At 37.3% G+C, this 13,083-nt stretch overlaps 1 protein-coding gene across 1 annotated transcript in view; it reads left to right on the top strand.

Moving 5' to 3' along the window:
• Positions 1-13,083, top strand: part of LOC129724507 (uncharacterized) — a 589,670-nt gene that overhangs the window by 232,855 nt on the left and 343,732 nt on the right. The window lies entirely within an intron of this gene.

Here is a 13,083-nt window from a genome sequence, read left to right as displayed (position 1 = left end):
GTTTGCGGTAAAAAAAAATGGACTTTATTCAGACGGTGATGAAAAAAAAACTAAGACAGATATATGAGTTGGATAGATTTCCCATTGATGGTATTTATATTATCTTATTTGCAAAAAAATCTACGCCCTTGCGAGCGGTCTTCAGGCAGTTAACCGGAATATTCGTCATGGCGGACGAAAACATGCGTTACTCCTCCGTTTTCGCGACAAAATTGTTTGAATAGGCCTTGCGCTTCAAGTTTGCCCAGAACTTCTCGATGGGACGCAGCTGGGGTACGTTGGGCGGACTCGCCGACTTCGGTACCATATTGATATTCAGCCGTTTCATCCCCTTCAACGATCGTTTCGAGTAGTGGGCCGACGCCAAATCTGGCCAGAACACCGTGTCTTCGCCACAGCCGCACCTTCTTGGGGAACTTGGTCTGTGAAATAAACTTCACCTCGGTGCTCACTTCCTTCGTGGGAGAAGTGAAATACGAAGTGCCCTGCTAATCGTTGCCATCCAGAGGTCACGTCGTTGACCATCTTGACTTGACCATCTTATTCAACCGCTGTCGCTGCGTCATTGCCTACAGCTCCGAGACCAGAGGACGAGACTGCCGTTTCCTGACATGTGTGTCCATGTTCTCCAGATAGTTTTTCACTGTTTTACCGCATGCACCACCTCCCGGCCAAGTGCACGCAGCGATTTAGCCACTTTTCTCTCGGTCTTCCTCTTCAGCATCCTTTGAAGCTTCTTGTCGCTTGTCGCTCAGGGTCGTTGGCCGTCTGGAACCGGGCTTTCTTTCGATGCTCTGATCGTTGTCCAATAGTGTGTGCAGAGCTGTCAATTTTTTTTTGCTAACTCATGGGTTACTATGATGAAAAATCCGAATTTTTTGTCCATTTATTTTTACCACAAACGTTAGCCAAGACACATTTGTTATTCAGGTTTCAAACCTGAACTAATCTTGCGGCCAGTTTTGTTTTGCTGTGTTTTTACACCATCTAACTGAAGACTGGCAACAAGGCCCGCTGAGTGTTGTGCGTGTTTTATCTACGTGAAATTCAACTAATTTATGCTGTTTTCCCCCAAATAAAATTAGTATTTTCAGTGAGTTTCAAAGTTACATAGTTGCTGGTTACCGGAACAGCGAAAAAAGGAGTGACTAGGACATTTTAAGCAAGCTAAGTAACATTTTACTCTCGAAATTTGTTGTTTGTTTTGGAGTCGGTTAATACAGTACGCTTACAGCGCCGTCTATTAGCGGATAGAAAAGCGAGACCGTAGAGGTGTGCATGAAAAAGTTGCGCATACAATTTACTCGTATCCTGCTTATAATTTTCACTCATATTATGCATATTTTCCACTCATATTATTGCGGGCGCGTTAGGCAATCCCATTTTACCATTTTACGAACTGCTAAGGTAGGGTACATGGTATTTTCCGTTCCATATTTTCTGTGAAAATATTATTCATGAATTGAAATCTGAAACGTCTCGTAAAATATCTGTTTCTCTCAACCTGTGAATCGTCGCATCACGGTGCGCCGATTTTTACACATTTTGCCGATAACTTTCGTGCACGCAAAAGTTGAAGTCTTGTACAATCATTGTGTCTTCCCGATTCGCACAAATGTTGCACAGAAATCGCACAATAAATGTGTGAAACGCATAACGCAACAGTTGTACTGCGAATACATTGACATAGAATGAAATCAGAATATGTATCATATACCGACACTTTATTTCTCACGTCGAGTGTATTAGTGACTAGACTAGACACATCATATACAATTTGCAGGTTGCTCTTTCGCTTCTCTTTCGGTTCGGATTGCGACGCGCAAGGCGATATTTCGTTGCTCCACGAAATGAGCGAGACACCCGTGCTGTACATACTTGATACCATAGTGTTGTTAGTCTCACTCATACTGTCGGTGCGTGCTTGCTGCTATTCAGAGGAATGCATGAAGAAGAAAAAGTATCTCGTAAGCGTGTGTGCAAAAGACTTGAAAAGCGTAGCATATGTTTCGTCCTCAAGCAGAAAGGAGGAGGATGGTTTTGCTTCTCGCTCGCTTTGCAATGCTACTTGATACCAGTTGAAACTGTTCAGGTGTAGTAGTTTGGAGCTGCCAAATACATTGGAGAAACGCTAGAGCATTAATTGCGTTATGCCAAACACGCAATCATTGTACTGGTTCCGAATTACATCAACAATTGCACTAAAAACGCACAATTTTGTACTGGTTTCGCACCATCCAACTTTTGCGTGTGGTTCTGGTAGATGCGTGAACGTGTGGATGATCTGTTTAGATGACTTTATGCGATGAATAGTCGTAGAAAAGAGCGACACGTCTGTGCAAGCGCTGCAATGTTTTTGTAGTAACCTATTTCAATTCATGTTTCCAGCCACTGAAAGGAGCACAACAACAACCATTGATATGTCATGAATTAGTCTAGAAAAAGTTCTACAATTCTTTTGAAAACACAATATAACGGACACTTTTTATATGTTTTTCGAAATCGTTTTTATTATTTTTTTTTGGGTTTTCCACGTAAAGAATTTGGAAATTTCAGCCATAAAAGGCAGTCAACCGAGATCTTTATTACATGCCTCTTGTTGTATTTTATAATTCATTGGATGACTTTATACGGTCAATAGTTGTGCTGCAATGTCGTTGTAATAACTTATTTCAATATTTCTTTTCAGCCACCGAAAGCAGCACAATAATATATTGAAATGTCTATTATATGTTCATCTATTCTATTTTAGCATAACATGTCGGATGATCACCGTATGTTTTTCGAATCTAATTTTAATATATCTTTTGCGTTTTCTGCGTTAAAAATTCAAATATTTCAGTTATTGAAGGTAGCCAAGCGAGATCTTTTTTACATGCCATAGTACTTCTTATGTATATGATCATATCTATATTATGATGATATATGATATATGATCATATCTATATTGTTATATTAATCCAAATTAATTATGGTCATATCACTTATCAAAGTGAATCCTGATCAAAAACCCACCCCACTAAAAAAAATCCTTTCCGTGGTCTTTGTAGGGATGCAGAGGTTTACTCGGTCTCTAACAAAGCAAAGACTACATTCTCACTTTCCTTCCTTATTGTAGGTTTTGTGCGTCACTGGCACAACTCGAAATTTCTAGCTCCAAGAGAAACGGGATTGAAAAGTTGGAGTTTGAAATTAATCATGAGCAAGTTCAAATCTCTTTTTTATTATTTTGGAGCATGTTTTTGATTTGAAATCCAAAGACGCATCAGCTTATAACTCAGTTTTTTGTAAATTTTGAAACAACTCTTTGTGGAATAAAACTCAATCATATTTGGCATCATTTGACTGCAAAATGAAAAACTTTTGAGTTGTGCCGGTGTTGTACGAAACCGACGATATTCTCACCTGACTGTAAGGACGTGGCCGGCGCCGTTATTGGACTATAAAAAATCGGGTCATTGAATGATGCACAGTGAGAAGGAATTACCACTCCCAGTCGTTCTTACAGTTGAATCATTGTGCATCTTGAGTGGCTCGGACCCATCACGGAGTAGCAACCATTGATATGTACAGTCAAAACTAAGCTAAGCTGTGTTTTTACACTATCTTACTTTTGCGTGTAAAAGTTAAATATAACGGGAGTACAGCAGAAAGAGTATAACTTTATAACTATGGGGCTGAGGAAGTCGCCATTTAAAGGTTGATCTTAGAATGCAAAGCTCTCTAAATAAAAATTTGTAGTAAGCGCTAAGAGAATTCGCAACTCAATAATTACTATGAAAAGTTTCGAAATAATGTTTTTTCATCCGAATTGGAACTTTTAGCGAATTTCGGAGGTAGCTTGACCTTCCAACATCAGTTGACCTTTAATTATTTTTTTAAATTTTGAGTATATTTTTAATTCGTCGTTTAGCTCATATGTTTCCATCAGAACAATATCATTTTTTTGTTGTTTTAGGTTAGCTGGCCTTAGGAGCGACTATGCTATTGCACGATCTCAAATTAGACCTTTCTTAATCAACAAAAAGTTTTTTGATGCCAGAAAAGGTGAAATTAGGCTCAAAACAGACAAAAACTCTAAGGAAAAAAAATAACAGAACAAAATATTCTCGAATTTCTTTCTGTACTTTAGAAAAAATTTATTCTAAAAAGTTGAAAACTGTTGCGAAGGAAATACAAAAAAGTAATGAAATCAATCGCTAAAATGCTTCTTGAGGAACACAATGGTGGAACCCTAAAAAATGAGCAAAATGGCCGAGGGCTTCCGAAAATTTTTCTCCCGTGTTAGCACACATTTGGTTGAAAATGGTTGAGTAAAAGCTCAAAAGGCTAGAAATTTTAGCTCGAAACAGCCGCTAACGCCGCTATTAGCAAGCAATGGGAAACTGACCAAAATTTAGCTTAAAACTCCGAAAATTTTCACTGCCAAAATAACTTTGCTTTATCTATTAGAAAACGCCACGAAGGATGAGCCAAGAAAATAATCCAGTAATCGCAAAACGATTATGAACACTAAAGAACCGAAAAATTGCACTAAATGCAAAAAAATTTAACACTCGGTGGTGGTGAAAATAATAACAAAACACTTCTTAAAGCAAATATTGGTGGGAACACATCAACTCGAAATTTATCAAAAAGGATCAAAAAATGTCGTCAATAAGAGGCAAATTATTTATTTGAATTGACCCATCGACAATGTATAAATAACGTATACTTCTTAGTCTCGAGAGTTCCTCAGAAAATCTTTGTTTGTACAAAACAACCTTCTACGAGCGAATTGTACGTAACAAGCAATGCTCTGCCATAAAAGTTCTTGAAGTCCTAGTGAATCTTATAGTTTTTTGAATGACTCAATGTATAAGATGAAAAAAACTATCGTGATAAGATTGAAAAATAAAAATTCAAAATAATACATAATAATCATGTAATGGTTTTTATAGGAAACGGGTCAGCCTAGGATTCGATGGAATCACTGGAGGATAATTCAGTACATTATTTCGATATAAAAATGCGTAGATGAACATCACAGATTTAGAGCAGTTGATAAATTAAACTAAATTCAAAGCAAAATATTTATGACGGGCTCACGCTAATTAACATTTATGCCATTGAATAGTTTCAAAACAAAAATTAACGAACCGATCGAATAAAATTTCCGAGAAAGACCGCATCGCACTGCCATGGTTAAATACTAAAACCAAAACCAAATAGCTGACAATTTGTGTGCCCATTAACGAGCGACATATGGAAGCAGGGGTTTGAGGAACCGATTTGTGGCCAGATAATTAAGCGCGGAATGAATATTCAAACATCGGCCATCGAACGCACTTCATAATTATGGTGTTGATTAGTTTTGATAGTAGATTTATATTTACAGTCCCAGAAAAATTGCCCCACGTTAATTAACATTGCCCCTAGCAAATGCTTGCTACCGATTGCTATCAGGGATCAAAATGCAGCATGTCATCAGCAGCCATGACAACTACCGGACAAGTCGGCTTTGATAGTGATCGTTAATTAATGTTGTGCACTTAGCACAGAAACAAATGCAGGAAAAATATGAACTTCAATTCGACGAAAAAGAACAGATGTAATCAGACATTAAAATTTTCCCACGATTTTGGACCAGTACTTGAGAAACCAACCTGCATTCTGTTTACATCCCAGTGCATTTCCACGTTCCTACTGCAACCTCCATGTATTCGGGTATTCACTCGAACCATTCGACAACCATGTCTGGAAAGCCCTACACAAATCACATCAGTCGATACACTCGCTAAAACCCCAAACTACTCATCATTCCACGGGCTAACCTCTGGTAGCTCGAATTGTGCCAGAGAAGTCTATCATCCTCTTTACCTGACTGTAAACAGGATATTTCCGCTTCCATCCCAAGCGTACATATTGATGCACAAGATTCAGTTTCCCGTAAAATCGACCTCTCGGGAAGAGAGGCACATTCTTGGTCTTTCTTGTCTCTGCTGTTTGCGGTCACTCTCGAACGACGAGCTGTTCAATCTACAAATGTATTCATGAAATCATTGCCACCAGCCACAACCTGTACCGTCTCCTCTCCTCCGGCCCGGGAAGAAGGATTTGTTCTGTACGGATCTCGACATACGTACAGGGCATCCGTTACAGCAGAACCACTGCGTAGTAGCAACCAGCGCCAGAAGTCGGGATGGCGGATGGTACAAGCGACAGAATGGTAGAAGTTCTGCCAGAAACATTCACATGGGCGATAAACCGCTTGTAATCCGCTCTGGCTGTAAGTGTTCTCGTATGTCCTCCCAACCTGCTTGGTGGCCATTGTTGTTGTTGCTGTTACCTTTCCAACTTCCCAGGATTAAATTAAGACGAATGAATCTATGAATTACGGGTGGCACCAACATTTGGTGCGGTTGTACATCATGACACGACTGTACATATACTAAATATGGTCAAAGCCCTGAAACCGACTGGAAGTCAAAAGTGAGAATGCAAGGGAATTGGAATTAGTTACACGGTGGTGCTCACTAAGCAACTCCAGGTGGCCCTCGCACACTGGGGATTTGGCGAACAAAAAAAAACTTTGTTGGGAGCGAGCTCGAAAAAGTTGCTCGGTTTCTTCGTCGGGGTCCAACCACAAAGTTACACTTAGCGTGTACGACATGAGGCGGATTAAATGGGCTTATTTAAGGATGTTGCGGTTTCTACACAACACCATCGGAGCAAAAATTAATAAGATAATATATATGTTAAACTTTGTACACCGAAACGTGTGAAATATGAGCTTCAATTTTATTCCTGATCAAAGGCTTGACAAACAAGAAACTTCTGATACAAGTTCAAAACAATTTTACCATTCAAGCGTCAATGAGGAAAACTTTTTCGTCATCGAGGACAGTGCAGCAGAGAGAGCGTGTTGTGTATTTTTACCTTCGTTTTCCGGTTTCAACCACACTGTTTGGGGGGTCGAGTACTACAATCAACTAGCAAATAGAGAAAATCCTTTTCAGTCAAGGAGACCGACAAAGTGTACCGATGTCAGTGGGAAAATGCACACCGTGCAGAAAGACGAAATAATTGTTTTCTTTTCTGTTTATCTTTAAAGTTATAAAGCTTTGAGAGAATAAATCCCATTATCAGCGAAAGATTACTTCCTGCGTTCGGTCAGCGAAATTGGTTGGTTCTGTCGCTCTAGTGCAGGGATTTCTAGTCCTTTTGCTTGGCGGAGCACTTTTGTTAACCAAAATGTTTGGCGGAGTACATTCTTCAGAATATGAGAAAAATTTTCGTGTTCGAAACTATACACTATTTTATCGTTTACGGTGATGTGGTATTAGCATTGTCATCGTTATTATCAAAATCAGTAAAAATTCATTGGTAATTTTCGGTTCTTTTTGGCAAATATTTATCAACAGAAACGTTTTATTTAATTGAACGAATAAGCTTTCTCAGAATTCGCAAACTATGTAATATTTGGTTTTACTCGTAACAATTGTAGTCTGACATCTGGTTCAGCATTAGTTCTGAATCGATATTTAGTCTTTGTTGCTATGTACATCGAAAATCCGGGCTCACAGCTTTGCTTTATTGGAGAAAATTGTAAAGTAATTTTTCATCTCACACCAAAGATTCTCTAGCGATTTTTCGTATTCAAATTTCTCCTCATGTTCTCATCTGATGACAAATCAATCAGGTAGGTATTTATATTTGTCTGACGTCAATGACTCATGTCATTCCTTCGATTTTTATGTGGAACTCATCGAGGAATTATTGTTCAAAATTCTTCAACAAATCCTGCGCATTTCAAAATTATTCAACAAAAAGGGTTTTATTAGCTTGTTGATTTCCTGGAAATTCTTGGATGATATCTTCGACGCAATTTCTACTTGAGTTTTTTCTTAAATTTGGAAAGTTTTCGTTTTTCAACGATTCTGTCTGAAATCTCATTTTTTTTCTCTTGAACGTCATAATTTTGCTGTTTGTATTGAAGATAGCTTTCATCTTGCCTTGCATTGAAAGACTCAGATAGTCAATTTTATGAGAAATATCACCCAACTTGATGAGCCACTGATCATTAAAAAATTTACTCCCAATGCAAACTTGTTGTCGCTCAGAAGCGCTCTCACTTTCGATCTCAATTCAAATAAGCGGGGCAACGTCTTTCCACGAGACAACCAGCGTACTTTGGTATGAAGCAGTAACGTAGAATGCTGACTTCCCATCATTTCACACAATGCTTTGAATAATCTTGAATTTTTAGGTTAGGTCTGATGAAGTTGATCATTTCAACATTTTCCTGAAAGATTTCTTTCAACGATGATGACAGTTTCTTCAGAGCGAGTGCATTACTATTAGGAGTGCAATGACTGCAATCACAATTTTTCTGGTTTTTTTTTTAATTCTTGCCAAAACTTTAGAAATATTCCCAACTATAGAGCTGTAGAAATTTGCAGTGGTTTGCACAGGAACAAATCTACTTGGAAACATTCAGAAAAATTAATAGCTTATAAACACCATCACAATTGCTAGTCGGGCCACTTCTGTGGATTTATCAAGCTCAAATTTACAGGTTCACGAAATCGTCAAATTCGTTTTTTATGCAAAATGTCTTAAAAATGAATGAAACGTCAGGGTTCGGTGTTATCTAATAAAAATTGAGACTATGTCAATTGAAATAAAATAAATAATAATATTTTTTTTAAGTAATCAACTTTCTAGGACTTCGCAGCTGACTCTGAGATTTGAAGTTAAAACCGAATAAAAAAAATGGATTGCGTGCATTTCATGTACTTCTCGTTGATTCAAGATTGCAGGTACACCACCAAATATTTTGGTTTGAAAAAGTGTTCCACCGAGCTAAAGATCTGGGACGCCGCGAAGCACCATTTGGGAACCCCTAATATAAAGGTACGGAGATGGTTTTGATTAGAGTTGCACCGAATAATAGGGCTGGAAAAAAGTTATTTTTGAGATTACCAAATATTCGGAATATTGAATAATGATTTGAACTCGAGCTTGTCCAGGGTAATTCACTTTATTTCAAGAGTAATTTGGTTTTTTTAATTTTTCATCATGTTTTGTTGGTCGTCTGTTCTGACCATTTATTCTGTAAACTGTAAACTCTTTACTTTCCACAAAAAAACTTTTTCCCAGCCCTATTATTCGGTGTAACGCTAGTTTGGATCTCAGGTTGAAACAATGTCCGTTTGATTATTTCAGATTTTTTTTCCAAGTTTTGACAATGTCCGGTCTTTTTAGATTTTTCTACATGTTTTGAAAGTTTTAAACTCAAAATGCCTTTCTGCGCCATTGTGGGTTTCGAATGGTAATTGCTCGTTGACCTACGTCACAACACAACCTAAAAGCACATGCTATTTTCGTTTATATTTAGCTACTAATACACAAAAATATTTCTGAATTCCGAAAAAAAAAACACATTTTTAATGTAATATGGTGCGCAACTCTATTCTCGCTATTAAAAAACTTATTTTGAAAAAGCGTTTCTACATAAGTTGTAACTTTAAAAATATGAGGCCGAGCATTGTCATGCAGTAGGATCACGTTTTCGTGCCCTTGTGAAAATTCTAGCCGTTTTTCGCGTAGTGCTTCGCATCAATTAAAGTCGATATCGTTGCTCACCGACCAGGTTTCACCAAACACACAGCAAAACCTTTTCAGCGTGTATATACGGTCGAGCCGACGATGTAGAAGCATAAATGGGTAATTACATACCTTTTCTTTCGTAAGGTTGATGTAAAAAATCTGTTTTTTATCATTCGTTACGACACGATGAAGAAAACCCTTCCTCGTTTGTCGTGAAACAGTTGTTAATAGGGGAAAAACAACACTCAACGGCCCTTTTTTTCATTATTTATTTTTTATTTTATTTTTTTTTATTTTTTATTTGTTTTTTTTTTTATTTTTTCATTAGAAACCCAAGTTCTCTCTATTTGAATCATTTCCAAAGCAGCTAATCGTTTGAAAATGGTTTAGCGGGTAACTCCTAACACCGAGCAAGCAAACTAGCATTTTCGAAGGTTTTCCTTTACGTGAAGTGACGGTAACATCTAAATTAACGTTATAAAGCAACAGAACGTTGTTTTACTCAAAGCATCATTTCCGTTAACTTTTGACGTGGGACTACACCTTTGTTTTCTATACTGGGATGCATTCTGTAAAATTGGAAATGAAACTGGCAAATGTTGCGTCAGATTTCAAACGCTAATAACAGCATAACCACATGATGGATAACAATAACCAATATGTTGTTGGATAGATAAAATGTGTAACAATTTTATAACACGCTAGTTATCATTATTATTTCACTGCTCAACGGTTGAAATTGATAAAAAGTAACAGGGAAACTTACGCGAACAATGAACCAGTTACATGCGAGCATTCCTAGCACAGACGACGTGAATGGACACCACCCGTTTCCCGTGATATTCTCTGTATCAATATCAATATAAAAATTGACAGAGTCTCCCCGTCCCAATAGGTCAATTTATTTTTGCTTCCATGAGCTTAGACTAAAATGATGTCTCTAAGGTAAAAGTTCTCCGAAAAGATTGAAACAATCTCCATTTCTGAACAATTTCTAAACCTGCTTTCAGAACCTAATAAAAACTGATGTCTTGAAAGAAAACATGCCGGTAAAAGCAGCATCAGTACCAGTGGAGTAAAAAACCGCAGGTCTCTCGTCGTCTATGATTGCAGCGGTACTCTTCTATTCGTACATATCAGCGGTACACTTCTATTCATTCTGCAGCGGTACTATTCGTATTGCAGTGGTACACTTTTGTTTGTATATTTCTATTCGTGTGCAATCGAGGAAAAACTGCAATGCTGCTGTTGATTGTGATTGGAAGTTTATCTCATAGATATGATTACCATAAACTATTCAACAAGAATTGTAAATTTTTGCAACGGATATTTATTCAATTCTATCTTCGATATTCACTAAATAATCGTGACCGGATAGAATCGAAAGAGTAAATTCCACATATACACATTAATAGAAGAGTAAGAGCCTGCGAATGCTTGTGAATTTTTGGTTTATTTGCTGAGATTCATTAGAATCTCTTTTTACATTTCAAAATTGTTAGATGATATATTATTATTCAAAGCAATTAATAAACGTATGTATATTAGCTGTCTTCGTAATACAGCGAATGTAGTTGTAGGTAAAGAAAAACAATTGTCAAGCAAAAAACAAAAATAGAATTGTTGATTGTTACGGTTTTTTGCTGGAACTTGTTAATAATTTTGTTAGACATATCTTTTTATGTTTGCCAATTAATGAACCTTTGTAAGGGCTTCTAAATTATTTTGAAAGTAAGAACCATATTACAGATTTGATTTAATCAGAGTTAAATGAGACAAAACCATTCATTATGATAACGTAAGTATTATTGGATTTGGTTTTCGAGGATATAGATTTAATTCTGACTTTGACGCATTACGAGAAATTCTTGGTGATTTTTCAACACATTAATGATATGCTTGTGCCTTGTCAAATACATGTTGTTTGCATAAAAAAATACTACAGGCTAATTCTTTTATCGCCAAATATATGCGATATTCTTTCGAGTGTTGTTGAATATATATAAAAAAATTGACTTCCAGGGGAGGCTGAAAATACAAATACGTACAGTCGCTGAGCAAACACCTTGATTCTGTCTGCAGGCTTTGTATATTTTGTAACAAAAAATCCCCTGATTACAGTGTATAGTCCCACGTCACCATTTCATACAACCCTAGGGCTGTATACCTTGTAGTATTTTAACTCTCGATGCGCTCCAGCCGCTTTTTTCTTTGAATGAAATGAGAAAAGTAACACTTCCCGATGATTACGACTCGATAACAAACATTTTCATACCACCAAATAGTACACGAATCCACATTAAAATCTTTATTCGTCACGTTTTAGATATGCAAAAATTGACCAGCACTTATGCAGTATATTGAGAAACAACGAGAACGCAGTCGCGCACGTTGTTGCACTGGTCGACAAAAGTTAAAATGAAAGTTGCCGTAAAGCTCAACCAAGTTGCTCTAAAATAATTACAGCTTTTCAACCATTCCAGTGAATTTTGATGCCCCTAGTAAATGCAAAAGTGCGTCAAAAGGCCACAGAGTAATTGCTCGCCTTGTTCGTCGCTTCTACGTTTGCTTACAGGAAAATTCGTTCAAGTCTACGAAAAAGTTATTTCTGCTGGGGGCACCAAAATTCAGGGGATTGAGGGCTTTTAAATGTAATCAGCTTCATTGTCACGGTATCACTAAACCATTTTTCGACTGTAGTGGCAGTTTGCCAAATCTGGCCCAAACTTCTTCGGATTCCTGTAAGCCTTATTAATCAGAGGGAGATGTCTCTGGTCTCTACAGGTAATCTTTCCTATACAGTTTCGAGCCCACTTTGATGTCGTGGTTTGAGAGTCCTAGGTTTGCTTGAACTGCTCTTACAGGGCTAGTAGCGGATTTGGAGTAAAATAATAATGACTTAAGTGACTTTTTTCTTTCAAATAGTGACCAAATATTGACCAAATAGTGACCTGAAAGTAGTTCTCGTATAAATATGTCGAACTGAAATCTGTATTTGTGTTGTAATTACACCGTGTTTAACATATTCGATTCAATTCGATTTGTTTCTTTCGTATATTACTTGAAAGTTATAGTGAAAGCACTGCACTCATAAATACGTATAATGTTGATTGCCTGGTATAAGGAGATATTCTCTTTGAAGGACCCTAGAAAATCCGGTCGGCTACGATTTGCATCGCAAGTCGGTAAAGTTGTGAGGGAACGTATCCAGCGAAAACTTGCTAACTATCTGAATAAATCTGTTGGATCTGTCACAATATTTTTAAAACTGGCCTTGGATGTAAAGCTTACTAGAAGCGTAAAGTTCACGGTGTTTCCGATTCTTTCGGAATTTTTTTTCCCGATAGAGTGAAAATGATACTTTCATGGCACGCTGATCACGAGTTTTTTTTTTCTAATGAGAAATTATTTATCCTGGAGTGAGGATGCCAAAATAATCGATTGTGGGCAGCAGCGAGAGACAATATTTCGGTGTTCCAAAGGAGTGTTCCT

Source organism: Wyeomyia smithii, chromosome 2 (assembly GCF_029784165.1).
Source record: "Wyeomyia smithii strain HCP4-BCI-WySm-NY-G18 chromosome 2, ASM2978416v1, whole genome shotgun sequence".
Lineage (NCBI taxonomy): Eukaryota > Metazoa > Arthropoda > Insecta > Diptera > Culicidae > Wyeomyia > Wyeomyia smithii.
Note: the sequence above shows the minus strand (reverse complement) of the source record. Positions and strands in the feature narration are given on the sequence as shown.